Source organism: Neofelis nebulosa, chromosome 12 (assembly GCF_028018385.1).
Source record: "Neofelis nebulosa isolate mNeoNeb1 chromosome 12, mNeoNeb1.pri, whole genome shotgun sequence".
Taxonomy (NCBI): Eukaryota; Metazoa; Chordata; class Mammalia; order Carnivora; family Felidae; genus Neofelis; species Neofelis nebulosa.
This window is the reverse complement of record NC_080793.1, coordinates 25,112,639-25,138,205: the sequence shown is the minus strand read 5'-3', so window position 1 is coordinate 25,138,205 and position 25,567 is coordinate 25,112,639. Positions and strand designations below refer to the sequence as shown.

The 25,567-nt window shown below is 41.2% G+C and overlaps 1 pseudogene; it reads left to right on the top strand.

The window, feature by feature from the left end:
* Positions 1-384: 384 nt before the first annotated feature.
* On the top strand, positions 385-13,963 carry LOC131490743 (ubiquitin-conjugating enzyme E2 N-like; annotated as a pseudogene).
* Positions 13,964-25,567: the final 11,604 nt, after the last annotated feature.

The following is a 25,567-nucleotide window of genomic DNA, read 5'->3' as shown; positions in this document are numbered from 1 at the left end:
GTGGCTGTCACAGGAGAGCCTTTGGGGGAATGTGCAGGGGAGTGACTAGGAACAGGAGACCCACCTGAGGCTCAGCCCCAGTCCTCATTCTACCCTTAGGAGTAGTCTACTGCCTGGGTATCTTCTCTTGCCCATGCCCCTAACTAAAAGTCAATTCAAGTGTCTTTTCTTAAAGAAAGATTCAGCTGGCTCTGCAAAAAAAAAAAAAAAAAAGCTCAAACTCATTAGTCATGAAAGAAGTTCAAATTAAAACCCACAGTGAGGTAGAAAGCCACGAGAGAACATACCTCCTATCCCAACAGTGAGAGAAAACCAAACAATCTATAAAATCATAACTCCCCTTGAGCCCATGACAAGGCAATCAGGAGATCTGAATTCCTAAGAATGACAAGCCCTGCCACACAGACACAGTACACAAGAACTGTTCCACCTTTGCCAGAGCCTCTTTGGAGCAAGAGGGTAAGAAGAAAAGAGCTAGCATTACAAAAAATTCTTAACAGCAAAGTGTGTGTTGGCACAAAGTTAAGAATCCACGGGAACCTCAGACACAAGAGAAATTCATGTTCCCAAGCTCTTTTCCGCAATCTCTACCAGGTACTCAGAAAAAAGACTGAGGCAGGCAGGACAGCTGAGAGAGTCCTCACTGACCTGCAGGCATGAAACACTGCCCATTTTCCAGAATTTTCTCTCATAAGAAGTCAAAACCTTCTAGGCTTTGTTTGAAGTCAAAACCACTAGGGAAGGAGTAGACGGGCTAAGATCCTCTGTCTGCAGAAGGGATAGGAACACAGCCATCTGCCCCTGGGGAAGAAGTGGGAAACCTCTCTATCCCAATGGTAACCCCTGCACTGAGTAACAAGCAACAGCACTCTCCTGCTGGGGGAAAGAGCAGAAAACTCTCTTGCAACCAGTCCTCAATGATGACCTGCCACTACACACCCCACCAGAATGACTACAATTAATTAAACTGATGCCAAAAACTGGCAAGGAGGCAGAACAACAGGAACTCCCCTATGCTGCTGGGAAGGATGTAAACTGGTGCAACCACTTTGGAAACAGATTTGGCTGTACCAACGAAAGCTACACATGTGTATAGCCTATGACTCAGCAACTCCACTTCTAGGTAGTAATCTAAGTGAAATGAGTACAGATGTGAGCCAAAAGGCATATAAAAGAGCATTCATGGCAGACCTATTTGAAATAAACAAAACCATAAATAACCCAATAATCATCAATAGTACCATGTATAAATGGTATAATTACAGTTTTTTCACACATTAGTACAGCAATACACGGCTACCTGCAACATGAATAAATCTAATCAAAATGTTGAACAAAAGAAGCTAGTTAAGATGAATCTATGAATTCATTTATTTGAAGTTTAAAAACAGGAAAAAACAATGGGATAGAAATCAGATAGCAATTATCCTTTGGAGGGTACTAAATGAACAGGAGGAGGAGGAGGGAGGCTTCTGGAATCCTGCTGATGTTTTACTGCTTGATCTAGTTCTGGTTATATGAGTGGCTTCATGTTATAAAACTTCATTATGCTGTAGGGGTGCCTGGCCTGGGTGGCTCAGTCAGTTGAGTGTCCAACTTTGGCTCAGGTCATGATCTCATGGTCCGTGAGTTCGAGCCCCACGTCGGGCTCTGTGCTGACAGCTCAGAGCCTGGAGCCTGTTTCAGATTCTGTGTCTCCCTCTCTCTCTGACCCTCCCCCGTTCATGCTCTGCCTGTCTCAAAAATAAATAAACGTTAAAAAAAATTTTTTTTTAAAAACTTTTAAAAATTCATTAAGCTGTACCTTTGTGATTTGACCCCTTTTCCATTTGAATGTTACACTTCAATTAAAAAGAAAAGTTTTGGGTTCCTGGGTGGCTCAGTCGGTTAAGTGTCTGACTCTTGATTTACATTCAGGTCATGATCTCACATTTCCTGAGATCCAGTCCCACATCGGGCTCCAAGCTGGATCCTGCCTGGGATTCTTTATCCTGCTCTCTCTGCCCCTCCCCCACTCATATATATTCTCTTTCTCAAATAAATAAACATTTTTAAAAAGAAACAAAATTTTACTTTAAAGAAAAGTGACTGGTATGGGAAATGTTCAGCCTTGCTGAAGTGGTGAGAGAAGACTGAAGGCAGGGGAGCATGGAGCCAGAGCATGGAAGGGCCTTGAATGACAGACCAAAGGGTTTATCCTTTGTTCCACAGACAGTGCCACCAATTGTTTTGTGTTGTTTTTTTTTTTTGAGATAACTATAGATTCATATGTAGTTGTAAGAAACAATATATATAAATCCAATATATCCTTCATCCAGTTTCCCCCAATGTTGACAACTCTCGACCTATAGCACAGAGTCACAATTAAGAAGTTAGCATTGACATGATCCACCCACCTATCCAAATTCCAGCACGTACACGCACTCGTGTGTACGTGTTTAGCTCTGTGCAATTTTATCACATGTGTATATTCATGTGGCTACCACCACAGTCAAGATACAAACTAACTCCCACCACAAGAATCCCCCGTACTGTCCTTTTGTGGAATGGTTAAACGAACAGCGGTGCATGTATACCATTGGACACTACTCAGCAGTAAAAAGGGATAAACTATTGATACACAGAAAATTATGCTCAGTGAAAAAGCCTACCTCAAAATGGTTACAGATGATACGGTTCCATTTACACAACATTCTTGAAATGACAAAATGATAGAGATGGATAGTGGTTGGTTGCCAGGGGGTAGGGACAGGGGTTGGGAGGGAAGTGGCTATAAAAAGGTAGCATTGCAGGTTTTTGAACAGAGGAGTGATATGAATAGCACAGACCAGAGAATCTGGCTCATTCTAAGGGCCTCAGCTCTGAGTTTCCAAGACTTAATCCTCCCACCCTTCACCTATACCACACCCCGCCCTCAGTATCTGCCTCTTGTTGCTTTAATACCTAGTTAATTAGCAGTGGTTTGGGTTTTGATTAAAAGGTCCTGTTGACAACAGATCCTCCCCACTGGCAACCCAATAGTTTCATCTGCCCAGTCAGTTCAGGCACTAACCCCTTTTTTGTTCTCCTGTAGACCTCCTAGAGGAGCTCAGAGTCCTTGGATATACTTAGTGCATTAGCTGTCTTATGAATTTGCAAGGCTGTTTTGGGTTATTTCCCCCTCTTGCTCCTGTTTTTTCCCTGAATATTATTCTATTAAACTGTTTTAAAAAACAAATATGTTGCTGAGGGGGGCTGGGAGGGGTGGTTAGTATGACATTTCTCTGTTATTTTGAAATGAGACCCATAGGAAGCCTCCAGGCACATGGTAAAGTCAGACATAATCCAGTTAGTTACAAAGCAGGATTAAAGGAGCTGATGATCTCGCACGAAGAGGCAACTCCCTTACACACTAATGGATGGCACACTGTCCCCAGAAGCCAAATAAGGAGAGAAAGTGCATTTCACAAACACAATCAGGGAGAAAATCTATGCCCCATAGAGAGGCACACCAGGAACAACCAACCACTAAGTAGAACTTGAACTCTGCTTCAACACTGTGAGTCAGTCCTTCTGGCTCATCCTGCTGGGGAGGCCTTCCCTGAAGTAAGGAAACAACTTAAGATATCAGGAGGGAAGGGCTGCTTAGAGGAGGACATGTGAGCTGGGTCTAAAGGCTAAGTAGTTTCCCAGGTAGTAAACGCGGAGTAGAGGGCAGTATACCAAAGGGAACAGCATGAGGAAAGGTACAGGCTTGGAGTAGACTGATGTGACAGGAAGTATGGCACACAGAGGGAAGTAGGGAAAGTAGAGGCAAGAAAAGTGAGGTAGCCACCGGATCAAGAAAGATCAGAAAGGAAATTGGCCTTTAAGTGATGGGCAAGCAGCACAAGTTTTAAAAACAGAGGTATGGGGGCGCCTGGGTGGCTCAGTCGGTTAAGTGTCCGACTTCAACTCAGGTCACAATCTCGTGGTCTGTGAGTTTGAGCCTCTCGTCGGGCTCTGGGCTGATGGCTTGGAGCCTGGAGCCTGGAGCCTGCTTCCGATTCTGTGTCTCCCTCTCTCTCTGCCCTTCCCCCACTCATGCTCTGTCTCTCTCTGTCTCAAAAAATAAACGTTAAAAAAAAAAAAACACCAGAGGTATGACTCAGTACTTTAGAAAGATTACTCAAATGGCCCCATGCAAGCAGATAAATTACAGGGGTGAGATTCTGGTCTGAGAGATAAGTTAGGAGCCCACTGCCTTTCTTCATTCTCCTCTCAAAGACTGAGCTAAAGAAATGATCCAACTTCCCATGAAATTTACATGTTAAGGTGGTTTGACTGCAAGAACGATCTTTTCTTGTTGGGACACAACTTGTCAAAACAAGGATCAGGGTTTTGTTGATTGATAAAAAAGAAAAAAAAAAAAGCATTGAACATTGTTTACAAGGAGTAGGGGCTCCCAGCTCAAGGCTGAAAGATTCAGGCCTTCCTGGGCATGTATGGTGAACCATCAGTAAGCTACAGAGTCACCCTGAGAAAGACCTACTGCTGTATCCAGTCTGGAGAGTCAGGATGTCTGGACACAGCTGGCAAATGGGAAGTGGCTGACAGCTATCTGCATGGAGATAGGCTAAGGAGCTTCCTCAGAAGGAACATATTTTAAGTAGGCTTCACGCCCATCATGGAGCCCAACACAGGGCTTGAACTCACAACCCTGAGATCAAGATCTGAGCTGAGATCAAACATCAGACACTCAACTGACTGGCACCCCAGGTACCCCACGAACATATCCTAAGGGAAGAAAAATCCTGTTAAGTTGTAGGAAACTCCTAAGGATGGGAAAATTCTGACCTCAGCCAGGTATCTGTCCTTCTAATTTGTCTCTTGACTCAGCCCAGTGGGATCGTGTCAGACTCTTCTGTCAAGCAAAAGGCTGTAAATAAACAAGCACCTTGGAGCTCAGGCACCTCTGGTTGGGGACCCTCTAACAGAGCGGAACAGAAGTAAAGAAGCCAGTCCTCCTCCATACACTGCTGGCAACTGAGGGCTGGGGGCAGCAGCCAGGGAAGAACTGCGGGAAAAGCCACAGCCATCTACACACTGGCACAGAATGGTGTCCCTGGCAGTGCGTCCCTTATAGCAGAGGTGTCCACCACAGGAATGCTCACACCCTGCAGAGTCCGCCGTGGTAGCACAGCATGAACACTGAAAGCAGTGCATATACAGTGAACTCATCAGAAACATACCCTAAAGGGTGGCAAGGCCAGATGGAGCCTCTGCACAGGCAGTGGGGGGGCCAAAGTAGGTTAATTTGCAAACCAGTGTGAAGGCATGACGACCTCACCAAAGTAAGTGCTCATTTGTCAAGTTCTGAATGAGTGTTCATACAAGAAAATATTAATCCTTGTGGGACAGTCTAATGTTAAAGCAGAAAACTTCACGAGGGTGGGAAGAAAACAATCTGACATATCGCCTCTGTACATAACAGCTCTGAAGGGCAGATGTTTGTGTAACAACTTCCCCAGTGTTCCTACTGTTTCCGGTTATGTAAGTACCCCCTACTATCTCTGTTATTTCCCTACATCCCTTCTCATAAATCAACCCATCCTATATTCAAATGTTTAGGTAACTTGGGATTTTTCAAGCACATCGTCATGATGAAATCCTGGAATATAAAATGTCAAGACCAGGGCCCTGGACAAGATAACAGGAGGAGCTCTTGTTTAATGGGTTGCCATGGTGAAAGGAGGGAGGTTGATGGAATTGAAAAAAAAACCTAGGAGAATTATTGTAGTGTGTGAGGTTATAACATATTTGTGAAAGTCCCTATATCTGAGTTGGGCTTGGACTAGGATAAGTGCCCTCCTTGGATGTGGTGAACACTATGTAATCAGTAAAATATCCAAAGATTTTCCTGCTAAGACTCTCTGCTCCAAGTTACTTTGGGATCCTAAGAGCCCAACTTACTGATAGATGGGGCTTGGACAGCAGTTATAATCAAAGTGTGGCTTCCTTTCCCATCCCAAGAGGAGAGTCATATTACAAACAGATAGCTCAAATATTGCTGTGCTAAATCAACAAACTGGTACAAACTGGCCTTCTTTCTGCTGCTCAAACATGCCAAGTTCTTCTTGCCTTCTCAATTGTTCTCCTCTTTTATGAGAACACTCTGAACCTATATCTTTGCACGGCCGCCTATTTAGCACGCAGGTCTCAACTCAAAAGTCACCGCATGAAGGAATGAAGGTACTCCTAGGATATTGGCAATGTTCTATTTCTTGGCCTGAGTGTTAGTTAACAGGTTGTGTTCACTGTGCAGAATTTCATCAAGGTGTCCACGTTGACGTGTACATATTTTTGCATGTATGTTATACTTCAATGAAAGTTTATTTTACAAAATAAGTCACCTTCTCTGAGAAGCCTTCCCTGACCATCCCATGCTCCCCACCCTCTGACTCTCATGTTAGCCTTATTTATTGTCTTCATGATACTATAATTATCTCAAATTAACTTGTCTATGTTTATGTTTACTTATTGATTTTCTGTCTCCTTCTCTAGAATATAAGCACCAAGAGAGATCAAGGACAATATCTGTCTTGTTCCATGCTGTATCCCTATTGTTTATAACAGTGCCTGGCAAAGAGTAATCAAGAAAGAATGAATACATGATTAAATGGATAGCAATTCTCCCCCAGCCCTGTTGTGAATTATCTGCATACTTGGAATGTTTCTGAATAAAGAATGAAGATGTCTCCTTTTGTGAGTCACAGAAACCAAGGATTCTCAAGGTCTTTGAGAACACATTACACTCTGGTCAGTGAAGGATCATCCATTTCTTCCATTCCTAGTGGAGCAGCAAAGACCCTGCCCTGAAACTCCTGAGTCCTGGGACCCCCCTGCAGGACGTGTGATCTCCCTAAGCTATGTATACTCACACCTCGTGTATACAGTGGTGAAAATATCCTTACCTCAGTGGAAGTTGTGAAAATTAAGTGAGAAAATTAAAAAAAAAAAAAAACCTTTTAAAATAATTTTAATAGAAATACAAAACTATTGGGGCGCCTGGGTGGCGCAGTTGGTTAAGCGTCCGACTTCAGCCAGGTCACGATCTCGCGGTCCGTGAGTTCGAGCCCCGCGTCAGGCTCTGGGCTGATGGCTCGGAGCCTGGAGCCTGTTTCCGATTCTGTGTCTCCCTCTCTCTCTGCCCCTCCCCTGTTCATGCTCTGTCTCTCTCTGTCCCAAAAATAAATAAAAAACGTTGAAAAAAAAAATTTTTTTTTTAAAATAAAAATAAAAAAAAAATACAAAACTATTTTTAAACAGACTATTATCAATATTATTATCTTGAGAATAATTCAAGGAACAGCTCTGCCTTCCGTAGAATTCACTTACTTTTTTTTTCTTTATAGTTTGAGCTCCCCCTAAGATAGGCAAGGCATTATGAGGGGTTCAAAGATGACTGGGTCTCATTCCATGGAGCTCAACTACCAAATTACATGGAGAAGGTCAAGCAGTTGTATACAGAGTTTGTTGTGAATTTCTCCTCTATCTTGGGGTCCCTGTTACCACCACTGTTTTTTCATAGATTTGTTCTTCCATTCTTTCATACATTCATTCAACAAACATCTATGAAGAACTTTCACATGTCAGGCATCAGGCCAGGTGCTGGAATCACACTCATGCACTGAAAGAGAGGTGGTACATGTCCTCGTGAAGTTAGCACAGAGTGATGCAGTGTGGTGTAGGTACTTTTAGTTCTTTTGCTTCAGGGTACTTCACACAGGGAATGGGAGCAGGAAAGTCTCCCCTCCAGTTTCTCGTTCTTCTTTCTCTGTTACAGCAATTGCAACTTGGACTAGCCACATTTCATGTGCTCAATAGCCACACACACAGCTCATGGCCATTTATTGGACCTTGCAGCTCTAGATCCTTGCCACTCCAAGTGTGTCCCACTAACCAGCTACCTCTGTACCTCTGGGGGCTCATCAGAAATGTCAGATCTCATTTATTTTTAGATGGTAGTAAGAATAGATGGAAACAAAAAGGAATTTCCTTCTTTCTGTGCCTTAGAAAAACGTGTGCTTGTGTGTCTACCAAAAAATAAAAAACAAGGGCACCTAGGTGGCTCGGTCAGTTAAGCATCTGACTATTGATTTTGACTGAGGTCATGCATGATCTCACAGTTCATGAGTTCAAGCCCCATGCTGGGCTCCGTGCTGACAGTGTGAAGCCTGCTTGGGGTTCCTTTTCTCTCCCTATCTGCACCCTCCCCCTCTCAAAATAAATAAAAAGAAAAAAAGAAAAGGAATAAAATTAAAAACAAACAAACAAACAAACAAAAAAACAGTGGCAGCCTGCAAGAAAGCATGAAAGAATTTTCTAGGACACTGGTCACATTCTGTTTCTTAATCTGAGTACTCATTACGTGAGTAGATTCCATTTATAAAATTTTGAGCTATACACTCATGATTTTTATGTTTTCCTATATGTAATTATACTTTAACAAATAAGCTTTCCTAGTATGTGGCAAATCTGGCTATATCTCCACTGGCTACAATAAAGAACACCTACATTCCTCGCGTGTGTCTCCTGTACTCTCACACTACAGCCACACTCAGAATATGTCTGCCGCCAGGTGTGTATGGCTTTTTCCCCACACCAATCAGCTCTTTGACACCAGTTGGGCGTCCTACAATTTAATTCAATTCTGACACTACCTGGAGAGATAGTGTCAGATCCCACAGATTAAGGGCTCAGCCCCACAAGACTGTCCCCCAACCACCACCACCACCACTTCAGATGTCAATAGGAAGCCCAGTTTGTTACCTGTGCTTCTGACCAATGGGCTCTACCCATTCCTCAGGTTCAATTATTTGCTACAACAGCTCGCAGGACTCAGGGAAACACCAGCTTACTACATAATAAAAAATATAATAGGGGCGCCTGGGTGGCGCAGTCGGTTAAGCGTCCGACTTCAGCCAGGTCACGATCTCGCGGTCCGTGAGTTCGAGCCCCGCGTCAGGCTCTGGGCTGACGGCTCGGAGCCTGGAGCCTGTTTCCGATTCTGTGTCTCCCTCTCTCTCTGCCCCTCCCCCGTTCATGCTCTGTCTCTCTCTGTCCCAAAAATAAATAAAAAACGTTGAAAAAAAATTAAAAAAAAAAAAGATATAATAAAGAATACAGATGAACAGCCAGATGAAGAGATACTTAGGGGCAGATTTGGGGACTTCTGTCCCCAGGGAGTTGGATGTGGGACCCTCAATATGTAGATATGTTCACTAATCTTAAAGTTCTCCAAACCCCATACTTCTGCGATTTTTATGGAGACTTCATCACATAAGTATAACTAATCATTAACTTCATGTTCAGTCACTTTCCCCTCTCTGGAAAATCGGGGGCGGAGCTGAAAATTCCAACCATCTAACCATGGCTTGGTGTTTCTGGAAACCAGAACCCATCCAGGAGCCCACTGAGAGTCATCTCTTTAAAACAAAAAATACTGCTATTACCCAGGAAACTATAAGGGATTTAGGGGCTCTGTGTCAGGAATCAGGGTCAAAAACCAAATATTAGAAACAAAGATACTCCTAGTGCACTTATCATTCAGGAAATTAAACAGGTTTGATTTAACATATTTTTTCTATTATTTCACAGCTACTAATAAAAAATACATAAGACAAGCTTCTACAAGATGTCCCTAATTGCTGATATTTTTAATTGGACAGTCAAAAGATTCCCCATTGGCTATAGGACTGACCTAATGGAAATTACCTATTTTGCCAATCAATTCAAATTTCTATTTTTCTGTCACTGTGGAGAACTGCTTACATCCTTATTTAGGTAGAAAGTTCCTGATTACAATTCTCTTGTGTTAAAATAATTTGTTAACCCTGGTTCCTGCTATAATATACATGATACAGACACATAAACAGAGTACAGAGAAGTCAAATATTTTCACTTATTTATGGGCACTGATTCTCTCATTCAGAGCAAAACCATACGCACAAAGTTCATAAACAATTAGAACTGAATAAATGAAACGTGAGGCTAGTTAATTAACTTGGAAATTGATTTATCCCTCAGAATGGCCGAAAGTTTATAAGGTTCTCATCAAAGCTTTAAGACATGAATCAATTAGGTACGTTAATAAAACTTCCTACTACTGGTATCAGTTCAATTCTACACATATGTGCCCTTGGTTGTACTTATCTCTGTGCTGGTTATTAAAATAACTACAATACTGGGGCGCCTGGGTGGCTCAGTCGGTTGAGCGTCCGACTTCAGCTCAGGTCACGATCTCACCTGAGTTCAAGCCCCGCGTCAGGCTCTGGGCTGATGGCTCAGAGCCTGGAGCCTGCTTCCGATTCTGTGTCTCCCTCTCTCTCTGCCCCTCCCCCATTCATGCTCTGTCTCTGTCTCAAAAATAAATAAACATTAAAAAAATAATTAAAATAAAATAACTACAATAAGTCCAATGTCATAGCTCTGCCCTACAGAGCCAGCTTACCAGGCAATCCTGCAATCCAAAAGTCAGTTGAACTTCAAATAACTAATGGTAAGCATGATTAGTATTAACCGGGTTTTAGTAAAACAATATGAAATGACTCATTTCCTGATATTAAAAAAAAAGTTATTTATTTATACATTTCTCCCTATTTCTACATTCTATGTGTTTTCCCAAAATGCTTCCAAATGAACTAAAATTAAATGTGTGCTTTTACATTTCCTGTGGAAAACAACTAGAGAAGTCTTTGGAAATTGCCTGAAATTTCACCAATTCCTTCAAAGCCTTCCCAAGAATCAAAGAAACTTCTGGAAATTTTTAAATAAATCAATGTGCGCTTTATTTTTTTAACCACTGGCTCAGAGTCTGTGGATCTTTTCTCCAAATGGGCTAATCATATCACAGGTACCAATAACCACAACACCTACAAAACAAACAAACAAACAAACAAACAAAAACAAAACAAAACAAAAAACCCAAGTCAGTTCCTTCTGAAGGGAATGGAGAAAACAGTAAGCCCCCAACTGTATTTGCTCTAGCACTAGCAGCCAAGTAAGACAGCAGGACCATGTCCATAGGTGTTTGATGCACTTGAAGAACTACAACATTAGATTAGTTATAGTTTCCAGGAAAATGCAATAGCTGTAGCAAGCACCTCTTCTTTCACCCTTCTCAATGGCCCTTTTCCTGCAAATGAGGTGAAAATCACATTGAATTGTGTTTTGAACATATGAGAAGAACTTGGTAAGACAGGAGAAATGCTTTAAAAAGCAAGGAGGAGGCAAACAGAGATTTGAGGGGACCACTTTCCAGGGATTAGAGCTGCATTTCCAGATCTTGACCAGTGGTTGGGATCCCCTTCCAGGTACAGAGTGAGTAAACCCCACTCCTGACCTCAGAGAGGAATTGTCAGGAGAATAAGGGAGAGTGCTGCCTCCACAGAGGTTTCTGCAGGTTCTAAATCCAATGCCTACAAGCAACATATGTGTGTATTAGGTCAAGTTAAAGAGAAACAGGAGTGGAAAGTAGGCTAGAAAATGTGCCCTTCCTAAAGGTATTTTAAAATATTCATTTATAAAAAGAACTCTATACAGAAAATCTTCCTATCCCACATCCAAATTCCCCTCCTTTCTTACCAATAGAACTCAATTTTTATTAAGGGCAGAAATGACCCACTTAAAGACTACATTTCCCAGCCTTCCTTGCAGCTAAATGTGGTCATGTGACTATCTTCTGGGCAAAGAGATCAGTTCTACCGGCAAAGAGGAGGAAAGGAGTGGCTGATGAGAGAACCAAAAGTATTTGCCTCAGTCCCCAGCTTCAAGGAACCTACATAAACTGAGGAAGACAGACAGGTGCATAACACAAGTCATAATGTGTATTATATTCTATTGGGTACAAGAGGATATAGGGATCCCAAGTAGAAATTACTCATTCGAATGCTGAGGGTATTTTCCTAGTGTTACATAAACAAATGGATTTTAGAGCAATGCCTTGTTACCAGCTGTGTGACTTTCAGCAAATGGTCTACCTCTCTGAGCCTAGGACATCTCATATTTGAATGGAAAAATATATCCCACCTCCCAGAAATACTATAGGGATTCAGTGAGGTTAGTCGTTTAAAGTATTCAGTACGGCAAAAATCATATGGTAAATAATCTAAACCTGACATGCCCCATCCCATTTTTTTTTTTCACATACTTTGAGAACTAAATGCCATTTTTCAGGGCCAAAGAAGTTCAATGGGGAGAAGGATGAGGTCTGATCATCTGTTTATCTGCTTTCATTCATAGGACAATTTGATTAACCATTCACTTGCACAGGAATCTTAGCTTCTGCCCTCTCACTGAAACCAGATCTTGTTTGGAAAAGTGGGAACTTCTTCTCCAGTAATAAAATAGTCATTGACATAGTGTCACTCATGCCCATCTGAGATGCTGGAGCTGTTCTTGCCCCGTCATGATGCCAAACATGCCAAGTAGGACCAGGGAGTAGGGAGCAGGGAAGCAGGGTGTTCAAGAGCTTTGCAGTCTGTTTTTATGTATGTAGCAAGTGTCTCACACATCACTGTCTTGGTTTATGAGAAAAACTTGGCCAGAAAAATCATCTGTGATCTTCGGGGAATTAGACAGTGAGGGAATAAAACCAGGTTATTGAGCATGGAGTAAAGTGTCTCTATCTGTAGTTTTCCTCCTGCACCCTCAAATTACAGGCATGTTTTCATAGGGAAAAACACAAAAAGCCTCCCTCCAGGACTGTCCAGTGTGGGATTCAAGAATCCAGCAAGGACCAATCAAGCCAACCCCCACATTTGTATATTTCACTCTGACAATCATAAACCAGCTTTCAAAAACCAATTTCAGGCTACTGTATATCAGCTCAACAACATCATGGTGGCACCACCTGTCAGCCAACAACGATTTCAGCAGCATCACCTTCTCTGTCCTAAAGAAGGGTCTGTGCCTTGCATGAATAGTTTATTCCAGTGACTTAGTGATTTCTTTACATGTTGAGTTGGCAGCAATCTCTCTGCTCCCATCAGGGCTGCTGCACTGCCTTCAGGATCCCCCCAACACACATACATCCACTGTTCCAACTACAGCATTGCTGCACTGCTCTGCTTTACTTATTGGGCATGTACATAAGGTTTCATTTGAAAAAATGTTAAAAATCCAAAGTTAAAATTTTTAAGAAGCATTGTTTTCTTTACCCTTAAGGTTTTGAAAAATGGACAATGGGAAAAAATGAAAATATTAACACTGTTGTTAAAAACTGTGGGATTTACAAACAATATTTTGAGAAAAATGAGGGCACTTATTAGGGGTGCTAAATCTGTCAAGTCTTTAGCCATAGTGGTACATTTGGCCAGTTAACTGTGTTTTCAACCATGAAAATTAAAAAGCATATATGAAATGTCAGAAAGATAGCATCAAAGATTGTGGCTAAAAGACAAGGTATAGGAAACCAGAGTCAAGACCAGAAGCAGAACTCAGGATTTGACTAGATTGCCGGGGTGCCCTGCAGAATTTATCAAAAAAAGCCCAGCACTTGCTGGCAGAACCAGTTCCTGACATTAAAACAGAACCAGAAGAGAGCAACGCCCATTATTTTCATGCGGTCACTGCTGGCCCCCAGGATTCCTCCTTCGAGAGAAGGACTTTTAAATTTAAACTATTCCTTCCAAAAGAATACCTGACAGCAGCCCCGAAAGTACATTTCAGGACCAAAATTTATCATCCTAATGTAGAGTAGTTGGGAAGAATATGTTTAAGATATCTTGAAGGATAAATGGTCATCAGCACTGCAGATCCACACAGTTCTGCTATGGATCCAGGCTTTGTTAAGTGCTCTCAATCCAGACGATCCATTAGCAAATGATGCAGCGGAGCAGTGGAAGACCAACAAAGCCCAAGCCATAGAAACAGTTAGAGCATGGACTAGGCTATATGCTATAAATAATATTTAAAATCGATCTGATCATGAAGTGTGCATCGCTTCTCCTAATCTGACAAGACTTACTCCTTTTCTGTTTGCATTTAATGGATACAGTCTTATACAGAATGAAAGCTCAGACATTTCAGTCCTTTGGTGATTAATGCACAATAGCAAATCTATGTCTTGTCCTGATTCACTGTTGTAAAGCATAAGCAAAGGCTAGAGGTACCATCAGGATTGCCGTGGCCCCTCTCTGCTTTTATTCATTTCCTCCACTATGGGTTAAGTATAAAGCACCGTGAATGAAGGTAGTTGTCAGAGCTAACTGCAAGGGTGCAGGTGTTTTTCTTTAGTATTTTTTTGAGGGGGATAGGTAGTTTTATTTTAATCTTATGGGCTCCTTTCCCCCCTTTTATATGGTGATCTAATTGCATTTAGTTAAAAGCAGCTAACCAGTTCTTTAGAATATGCTCTCTAGCCAAGTCTAACTTTATTTAAATGTGGGAGATGGACAAGCTTGACTGCTTGAACCAAAATGGTAACATTAAACAAACACCACAGCCCTCACTAATAACACTGTGGCTTTGCTGTCAAGTGTAGAATCCTCCCTTCAAAAAAAAACTTGTGACCATTTTGTATGGCTTGTCTGGAAACTTCTGTAAAATATTTTTTGTTATTAAAAAAAAAAAAAAGAAAGACAAGGTATATAATGGGAAAAGGACAAACTCTTCAATAAATGACATTGGAAAAACTGGGCAGCCACATGTAAAAGAATGAAACTGGACTTCTACCTTACACTGCACTCAAAAAGTAACTCAAAATGGATTAAAGACTTGAATATAAGACCTAACATCACAAAATTCCTATAAGAAAACATGGGCATAACGTTAGTCTTGGCAACAATTTTTTTAACCTGACAGCAAAAGCAACAAAAGCAAAACTAAGCAAATGGGACTACATCAAACTAAAAAGTTTCTGCACAGCAAAGAAACACCAACAAAATGAAAAGGCAACTAATGAACGGGAGAAAATATTTGCAAATTATATATGCGATAATAGCTTAATATCCAAAATACATAAAGAACTCATACAACTCAATGGCAAAAAAATTTCAATTTAAAAAATGGGCATAAGATCTAAATAGACATTTTTACAGAGAAGACATATACTTGGCCAACAGGTACATGATGAGGTACTAAACATCACTCATCATCAGGGAAATGCAAATCAAAACACAATGAGCTATCACCTCACACCTGTTAGAATGGCTATTGTCAAAATGGAAGAAATAAGTGTTGGCAAGGATGTGGAAAAAGGAGGGAACCTCTCTCGCACGGTTGGTGGGAATGTAAACTGGTGCACCCACTGTGGAAAACAGCATGGAGGTTCCTCAAAAAATTAAAAACAGAACTACCATATGATCTAGCAACCCCACTTCTGGTTATGTATCTGAAGGAAACAAAAACACTAATTCAAAAAGATATCTGCATCCCCATGTTCACTGCAGCATTATTTACAGTAGCCAAGCAAGATATGGAAACAAACTAAGTATCTATCAATGGGTGAATAAATAAAGAAAACGTGACGTGTGTGCAGATATAGATACAGATACAATAGAATATTATTCAGCCATAAAAAAGAATGAAATCTTGTCATTTGCGACAATATGAATGGACCTTGAGGGCATTATGTTATCTGAAATAAGTCAGAGAGAGAAAGACAAATACTTTATAATCTCATTTACATATGAAATAGATTATTTAAAAAAAAATAGATACAGAGAACAAATTGGTGGTTGCCAGAGGCAGGGGGTGCGGAATGGGCAAAATAGGTGAAGGTCAAAAGATACAAACTCCCAGTTATAAATAAATAAATCATGGGGATGTGATGTACAGCATGGTGACTACAGTTAATAATACTATACTACAGGGGCGCCTGGCTGGCTCAGTCGGTGAAGTGTCCGACTTCAGCTCAGGTTATGATCTCACCGTTTCTGGGTTCGAGCCCCACATTGGGCACTGTGCTGACAGCTCAAAGCCTGGCACCTGCTTCAGATTCTGTGTGTGTCTCTCTCCCTCTGACCCTCCTCTACTCATGCACTGTCTCTCAAAAATAAACATTAAAAAAATGTTTTTAATAATAATACTACATTACATATTTGAAGTTGTTAAAACAATAAATCTTAGGGGCACCTGGGTGGCTCAGTCAGTTAAGCATTGACTCTTCATTTCGGCTTGGGTCACAATCTCCTTGATCTTGGGTTCAAGCCCCACATCAGGCTTGGTGCTGACAGTGCAGAGCCTGTTTGAGATTCTCTCTCTCCCTCTCTCTCTGCCCCTCCCCTGCTCAGGCTCTCTCTCTGAAAATAAATAAATAAACTTAAAAGTTCTCATCACAAGAAAAAAATTTACAACTATGTGTGGTGATGGATGTTAACTAGACTTATTGTGGTGATCATTTCACAACATATACAAACACTGAATCAAACAAAATAAAACAAAGGACAAGAAATTACTTTCGACTTACATTTCAGCCACTGGGTTTACAGTCCTCACCTTATATAGCTCTGTTTTGGGTGTGTTGAACTTTCACATAAGCTTTCAGGAATGTAGATATGTATAAAAGGATTACCTGCAATCTAGCTTTTTCCATAGCTATGTGCAATCATGTTCTGCACAGTGGAACACTCCAAGCAAATAGCCAAGCCAGCACAGACCCAGATGGAGGCTCACCAGGAAGCACCAAAACCAAGCATGGGTAGAATTAGATAGAACCAGCTGGAGGCCAGGTCAAAGCAGAGTCCAAGTCCACCAGCTCGGGAAGCCTTGAGGACAGGAAGGAGAGTTAGGAGGCTACTCCTGCCAGACTGGCTGCTGGGACTAAGCACAAGATTGTTCAGAAAGTCTGAACAAACCTCAGTGAGCACCCACAAGAGTGTCTGCTTGTTTGGAAGGAACAGTAATTAGCCAGTGCCTAATATACAGAATAGGTTGCTCCAGAGATTCCTCATTTGAGAGAAAATGTGAAATGTGAACTATAATTTGCACTAGTCTGGTCTGGAGATACCTAGTCAAGAAAACACAAATGTTCTTTCATAGCTAATTCTAGAGCAATGCTGTCCAAGAAATACTATGCAAGCCACACACAGTTTTAAATTTTCTAGTAGCCACATTTAAAAGTAAAAAGAAACAAATGAAATTAATTTTAAATAATATATTTTAACCCAATATATCCAAAGTATTATCATTTCAAAATTTAATCAATATAAAAACTATTAAAAAGATGTTTTACATTACATCTGTTGTACTAAGTCTTCAAAATCTGATGTATTTTTTACACTTCCAGCACATCTCAATATGACTGCTAAATTTTCATTGGAAATACTTATCTGTATTTAGATCATAAAGTTCACAGCTGAAAAAAAAAAGAGATTCACACACCCAAATTGTTTCAGATATACTTACAAGTTTTCCAGTAACTAAAACTGAGCTTTGGTTTCTAAAATTAAATTCATTAAAACTGCCCAAAATTTAAAAATTCAGCTCCTCAGTAATATCAGCCACACTTACAGTAGTCAGTAGACATGTGTGGCTAGCAGCTCCAAAAATGAAAAGCATAATTCTAGACAATCAAACTGCATGTCTGTTTATGTTCACAACAAAACCACCACTGAATGTCTACTCCAGAATAGACAGTAACAAAACGCTTTGCTTTTGAAGAATGCTTTGAGATTTATAAATTGTTATATAAACCCAATGGCATATGATGGGTGGTGCATGGGCTTTGACACAAAAAAATATTTGAGTTCAAATTCCAGCTCTGACACCTCCTATTTAACTCTTCACATCATCCTTGTACAGCCTCAGTTTCCATGTATGTAGAAGGGGATTGATATTATATGCCCCATCAAGCTCATCAAGTTGATCTGAAGATCAAATAAGATATGTGGAAAAATGATTACAAGTTATATAGGTGTTACTTATTATTATTGTAACTATATGAAGTAGGTATCATCCTCATTTTATAATAAGGAAACTCAATCTTGGGAATTTAATTAAATAACCCAAAGCCACATAGCCAGTACACTGCTGAGCAAGGACCCAAAACTGTTATCTTCTAGCTCTAAAGCAAATACTTTTTCCACCGTTGGTACCACAGAGGCCTCATATAAAATCTAGACACTCAACTCCAAGCTGAGGATACTTAGAGGTTAAGTAGAGAAATGTGAATCAAGAAATTAGGATTCAATATAGCAAAAGATGATTTTTAAAGGTGAAAAAAGTTCAACATGCTCTAAAAAGAAATACTGACCATGAAAGGAATGACCAGTTTCATCACACAAAGTTTGAAAGACTGGTTTACCAAATTATTTCCCAAAACTGTCAGAAAAAAACCCAAAGATTCCTCAAGTGTTTTGAAATATAGATGGCTATTTGTCCCTTAAAGAAACTATCAGCTCCTAAGGAGACTGACTCATTTCTTGAAAAGGTACAGAACCTTTGGGGAATCAGAATCAAAAAACATTTCTAAACCTACTAACACTTTCAAAGACAACTATTGTTTGAAACCTAAGGTTTAAATAGTAAAAGGATTGCTTCTTTTTTTTTTTTTTTTTAACGTTTTATTTATTTTTGAGACAGAGAGAGACAGAGCATGAACGGGGGAGGGTCAGAGAGAGAGGGAGACACAGAATCGGAAGCAGGCTCCAGGCTCCGAGCCATCAGCCCAGAGCCCGACGCGGGGCTCGAACTCACAGACCGTGAGATCGTGACCTGAGCTGAAGTCGGACGCTTAACCGACTGAGCCACCCAGGCGCCCCAGGATTGCTTCTTTTAACAATGTGAGAATCTTCCCTGCTTTAGTTTACTGCATCGATTTACCTTAAAGTCAAAGGTGATGTGTTACGGAAAAATCTCTCTGTGAAAGCAGACAATTGTTCAGTTAACAACAAAGTGTCTATCTTCCAGAGGCCAGGCATCACGTGGAGTCCTAGCAGGAGAGGAAGCAACACATGATAAATAATAAAACCCAGTCCCTCTTCCCACAACCCCCAATCTCAGTTGATGTCCTTGCATCTTAGTTCATGAAAAAAGTGAAACACCAGGAGACAAGCACCCAATGCTCTCACCCCAAAATCTACCATCTTTCCTACAGCTAAACCCATACACTCTGCCTTCCTTCCAGTTGCAGTGGATGAAGTCAGAAATAGCAAAAGCAAGACCTCTACCTTAATTTTGCCTTCCCAGTCTCACATGAGTACATCTGATAGGTGGAAACTGAATTACATCCAGATCTCTAATGACAAACAAACCAATGATCATTTTTTTTTCTCACATCCCACATATAAAGCAGAAAATTCTGATGATTCCACCTTCAAAATATATTCTGAATCCAACTATCTCTCACCTCGTCTACCAACAGATATCATCCTAGTCGAAACCACCATCATCTCCACCCAGATACCAAGAGTCTCCTAAGTGGGATCCTGATTCCAATTACACTCGCTCACAATCTCGTCTCCAAACAGCAGCAAGCATGATTTTAAAAACCAAATCAGGGGCGCCTGGGTGGCTCAGTCGGTTAAGCGTCCGACTTCAGCTCAGGTCACAATCTCACGGTCCGTGGGTTCAAGCCCCGCGTCAGGCTCTGGGCTGATGGCTCAGAGCCTGGAGCCTGCTTCCGATTCTGTGTCTCACTCTCTCTCTGCCCCTCCCCCATTCATGCTCTGTCTCTCTCTGTCTCAAAAATAAATAAAGGTTAAAAAAAAAAAATTAAAAAAAATAAAATAAAAAAAATAAAAAAACAAATCATACCATTCCATGCCTCTGCCCTCAACTCTGCAATGGCTTCCATAGCCTCTGAAACCGAGAAAGGAAGGGAGGGAATGGCCATGCTTTCCAAGAGAAACACAGGAGCAGCAAAAGCATGACATCTACCTCACTCTTGCCTTCCAAATCTTAGTTAAGTGCAAGTGACTGGTGGAAACTAAATTACATCTAGAACTCAAACTGCAAGGGGAAACAGTAGCCTCTTACTATAGGAAGGTCCTGGAAAAAGAGGTTGGAATACATATTAAGGCCAATATACCATGTGCCCATAATGTTCATTGCAGCAGCATTTACAAGAGCAATCGATAAGTAGAAAGCAAACTAAAAGCCCAAAAGTAAAAGGTTGGCAAAATAAAGTATACTATATCCAGGGTAATAAAAATAACATGCTAATTTTTGAGGGACATTTTACCAATGAAGTGAAAAATCTTACAATATATCATTTACCAAGATAAAATCTTGTCAAAAAGTAGTGCATTCAATCTGATCTCACTTTTGGGGACAACTGGGTAAATTTAAATATGGCCTATATATTATTTTCAAAGATATTATAATGGTATTTTGATCATTAGGAGATTTGATCATGTAGGAGAATTCCTTGTTCTTAAAAGATGAATTCCCAAGTGTCATGAATTTTTCAATTACTTTCAAATAATTCAGAATAAAAACATACAGAGAGAGAATTTTAACAACTGATGAATCTAGGAAAATGACATTCGACATTCATTGTGCTACTTACTCTTTTACTTTTCTGTTGGTTCACAATTTCTCAAAATAAAAATTCAGGGAGAAAACTGCTGGCGAACAAAGGCTAGTTTGTAAGGCTGCTCTGAGTTCAAGCTGTTTCCTTTGCTCATGCCACATCTTAAAAAAAATTCTGTGCTCTCAGATTGCATGTATACAATGTTGTCATCTCCAGTAACCCAATATGGGTTTAGGCTGCTCTTTCTTCCTGTTCCCATTCTTGTACTAGGCTCTGAGAAACTGCAACTGCTCCAGGGAACAACTCACACACACACACACACACACACACACACACACACACACACACAGGGAGAACGTATAGCAAATACGTCACTAGAACTCCTACCAGACCAATGGCAGTCATAACTCTAGGTACTCTTTTCTGCTGAACTCATTATGCCTCAGAATCCTTCTCAACACAGCTCTCCAAGTAACCTTGATTACTGCATGGAAGCTGGTGAGATAATACCTTCGCCATTCATTTATTAAATAGACTACTTCAGCAAAACCTTAAAAAACTATGATTTTCATGAGGGGGGTCTCAGAGGCAGCTGTGCAAAAAAGAGCTCAAAACCTGTAACTGGCGATAAAAGATGTGGTATCCATACACAAGGAAATGTTATTCAGCCATGAGAAAGCAGGATATCCTGCCTTCACTTTTAACTTAGAATAAAAGTCAATGTTCTTAGAATGCCTACACAATCTAGCCCCTAATCTTTTTCAAACCTCATCTCCTACCACTCCCACTTGCTTGCCTTAATCAGGCTACACTGAGCTCCTTGCTTTTTGTCAAACATGCTAAACACTCTTCCAACTCAAGACTTTTCTACTTGCTGTTCCTTCGGCCTGGAATTCTCGTCCGCTTTTAGGTTTCTGCTCAAACACCCTTTATCAGAAGAGCTTCCCCTAATTGCCTGATATAAATAACAACTCCATCTTCCTTCTTCCCCTCACCCTCCTCTCCTATTCCTGAACTCCCTCTCTTCCTCTTTTCACTATTTATATCCATTCACTTAGAGCCACACATTTATTTGCTTCTTTATTGTTTGCCTTCCTCTACCAGCATGTCAGCAATCCAAGGCTATAACTGTACTTTGTCCACCACTGTAGGCACTCAGTATTTTCTGAGTGAATAAATAATTTACATCAAAGTATTTATGTGCCTGGCTGGTTCAGTGGGCTAAGCATCCAACTTCAGCTCAGGTCATGATCTCGCAGTTTGTGGGTTCACGCCCCGTGTCAGATTCTGTGCTGACAGCTCAGCCTGGAGCCTGCTTCAGATTCTGTGTCTCCCTCTCTCTCTGCTCCTCCTCTGCTTACACTCTGTCTCTCTCTCAAAAATAAATAAATATTAAATAATAATAATAATAAAGTACCTATCTGAGCTCCTAACCTACAATCTTTTTATATATATTTTTAAAGATCTTCCATGGCCCCTCGTAACATCTGTAAACAAATTCTGAAACGGAGAATAGCTGGCCCAATGCAGCCACCTCCTGACTGCTTTCAGGCCTACCTCCCCTTCTTCTTATCTCTCAACAGGAACACAACCCCTTCTCACCATAGGAGCCTTTCCAGAAAGAAAGATGGGGGTGGGGGCGTCTCTCCTTGAGAACTGTGGCTGCACATCAGGACTTGACTCTGACACATGCAGGCACCAGGACCAGATTCAGGGCTCTCCAGGCCTCTGTTCTGACCGCCAGACAAGAATGTCTGTCTCTGTTAATTTGACTTAAGCTCTGTTTAATTACTAACTTGGTAGTTTCTGCTCTCTGCTTAGCTGCTTGTCAAGTATGTGGCACTTTTGATAATTTAAGGGTTGGAATTTAGTCTATTTTTGCAATTGAAAATCAGCCTGGAGCCAGAGTTTCCCTTTTATTCAGAAAGACGAAACAGATGGCACATCAAAAGCGGGCATTCTGTAATTTTGTCTTTTCTGATACATTAAAAGCAGGCCTTTGCACACTGGCTGCTTGGTGTCCTTTGGAAACCTCTACTGGGCCTGTAAACATGAAGCCTAGTGCTTTCATATCATTCATTTTTGTCTTTCTGTGCCCAGCTTAGCCCAAAAAATTGCCCAGCAACGTCAGGAAGCCACACTGAGAGGCAGCCTCAGGGGTGCCCAGACACCATTAGGACTAACAGCGAGCACCTGAGTTCTAGGACTGCCCCCCCCCCCCCCGGCCCCCCTCCACGGCCTCTGAGCTCAATGACTTGAAGGCTTACCTAAGATAATTTTAGCTGGATGGATGACTTGTACAGCATTTGTTCATTCAAACCAGCATTTATTTGCTTACTCATAGATATCAGGCACAAGGGATGAGAAGGCAGGGAGGGAAAGAGACCATCTGGGTCTGTATGACTATTGGAACCAAGATGTGCAGAAAGCAGGAAACATAGAGATAACAGGGAGTCAGCCTATTTAGGGATGGGTAGGTATGTACTTGATTCAGGAAGCAGGCTCAGGACAGACAGGATAGCACCTGTAAAGCCTGGGACAGCCCACACAGTGTAGGAAAAGGAAAGTTCAGCGTAGGCTATGTGTAAAGGGCGAGTGAGACTGAGGTGGGTGTGGAGGCTGGGAGGAAAAGGCGGGGGTGGATGGGTAAAAATAAAGAAAGTAAGGCTTGACTTGTTAGGTTAAGGACAAATGGAAAAACTTGAAGTCACTTAGTAAAATGGGCATAATAGAAACACTAGCTAACAATTATTGAGCTCTTATTAACCACTTTTAAACTCCTTCCTGCTTGAATCTATGGGGTTCAGAGACAATAAGTTACTTGCCCAAGATAATTTAGCTGGGAAGAGGTAAGGATGGGAATTTCAAGGCAATGTGCAGGCTCCAGAGCCCAGTCTTTAGCCATCACAGTAATATTTGCCAGGATTCTACAAATATTAAATGAGCTAACAGATATGAAAGGATTCTGCAAACTGTAAAGTACCGCCCAAATGTAGCCACTGGTGTTTATTAGTTCTGTTACAAGCATCCCAAATGGGAGGTCTTCCTTCTTCATTAATACTTGGCAGTATTCTGAGCATCTGAGCATCTTCTCCCAGCTCAGAGTAGCAAGCAAGAAAGGCCCTAAGGGACAGAAATCACTCCGGATGAAAAGAAAGGAAGTCTGGGCTTTCATGAGTCAGTCACAATGAAGGATGGAAGAATGACAAAATCAAAGGAAGCAGCTCTTCTGAAAGCTTAGCCTGTGCTGGCACCTACTGGTGCCCATAGTAGATGTGCCAGCTTCAACAGGGATTTATCCCATGGAGGGCAAATGCCCCAGGGCAGCTGAATGTGTGAACAGGGTGGTAGGGGGAGTAGGGGAAGAATTGCAGTGAGGCTAAAAGGCACCGGGAGACTTCTTTTCTTACCTGAAATGTTGCTGCGCATTTATGAAAACACTTCAGCCTGGAAGTCACTAATCATAACCACTACTAAGAAACTCCTATGGGCGTGCACTGCTCTGAGTGTTTTACACACCCCCCCCCCCACCCAAAGAGCAGCACTGCCAGCCCCACCAGCTCTGTAAATCACCCTCCTTGTTCTAGAAGTGCAGACAGCTCCAGAAGGTGACTTGATTTGACAAGGACCACATGACTCATAAATGATGATCCTCATTCAGGATCAAAGTTTAATTTAATTCATACTCTTTTTACAGAACCAGGTTGTTTCCCCAAAACTTAGGTCCAAAGCCTAATTCTCCCAGTTGCCTGCTATGTCTGAGATCCCAGCCCTATCAATTCACCACTGGGAGTTTTGTTCTGATTGATTGATGGGTTTGTCCTTGCATTATTCCAGAGGAAGTTTAACATCTTAAATCCTTTTTTTTTTTTTTTTTTTTTTTTCAATATGGGGAGAAACTCCTCCCATTGTGTTTGTAGAGATCCTGGAAAGGGGATCAGGTCAGAAACAGAAATAACATTGTAACCTTCAAAACCTGAGGACCTGCTACCTCATAAAATAGATGCTTGAACTTCATGCCTCCAAAGAGAAATGGGAATTCTAAGGTGCCCCCTCAAATGGTTTCCAAACTTACCAAGCATGGAAACCTCTGCCCTAGGTCATTTACCAGTTAATACTCACACCCTGGAAAATTCCCTTCACCCTGAGTGTCTCCAATCAAAAATCTAGATAACTCATTTTCTAGTGCTCAGTAGAAATTTAAAGAAAACAAAGATACTAGGTTGGACCATATGAAGTTACCAATATTTGACTATTTTTTGACTTACAAGAAAATACATAGCAAATTGATAGGGCTCAACATAATTGATGCAGGTTTTCAAAAAGACCGTTCTTTTATCACTGCAAAAGGATTGACAAGCCCATCCTGGGCCAAACATCGGCAGACAGGCACAAGAATCACCTGGACAATGTTTAAAATGAGCATTCCCGGGCCTACCCCCATAGTCAGTACTGGAGTTGGGCTAGGGTAGTTCAGGAATTTGCCTTCTTAAAAGGCATCCCAGGCATCCCAAGGCACAGAGATTGCTCTAAAGAAAACTCCCATGGAGCATTTCTGAACTGGAAGAATATTCTGTTCCCAAGTACTCAAAAGATAGCACCCCAAGATACTGTACTTCTCCAAGAGCATCCTTAATCTGCTTGCAGACAGGCCAGTTTGAGGACTTCTGCTGTAATAAGTAGGCAAAAGCCTGATGACAGTCTCAAATCCTTCTTCCACAACTTTCCAGCTGGGAGAAGTCTTTTGAGTGCCCAGTTTTTTCGTTATAATGACCCATGCCTCCTTTTGTTGTTGCTGTTTTATTTTGTTTATTTTGTTTTGCTGCCTGAAATTAATGATTATTGCAAGGGGATCTAGACCACTCTTTAAACAGCAGTGTTTGGGTAATGTGCCCAGCCCCCATCTCTCTACCATCCAGGAGAGAATTACTGCGGTTCCACTTGTTGGCTTAGAGACTATTTATTCCCATCTTCCACATCGCAGATTCAAACCAAAGCCTCATTATTTCCACTATGTTTGTTTTGCTGCAGAATGGTAACATTTACATGGAAATGGGTCTTTTTCTCTATCCTATAATTTGGATTGTTTAGTTTTCCTTTTTGGACTCCTTTGAAGCTGCTGAAGAAAGAAGT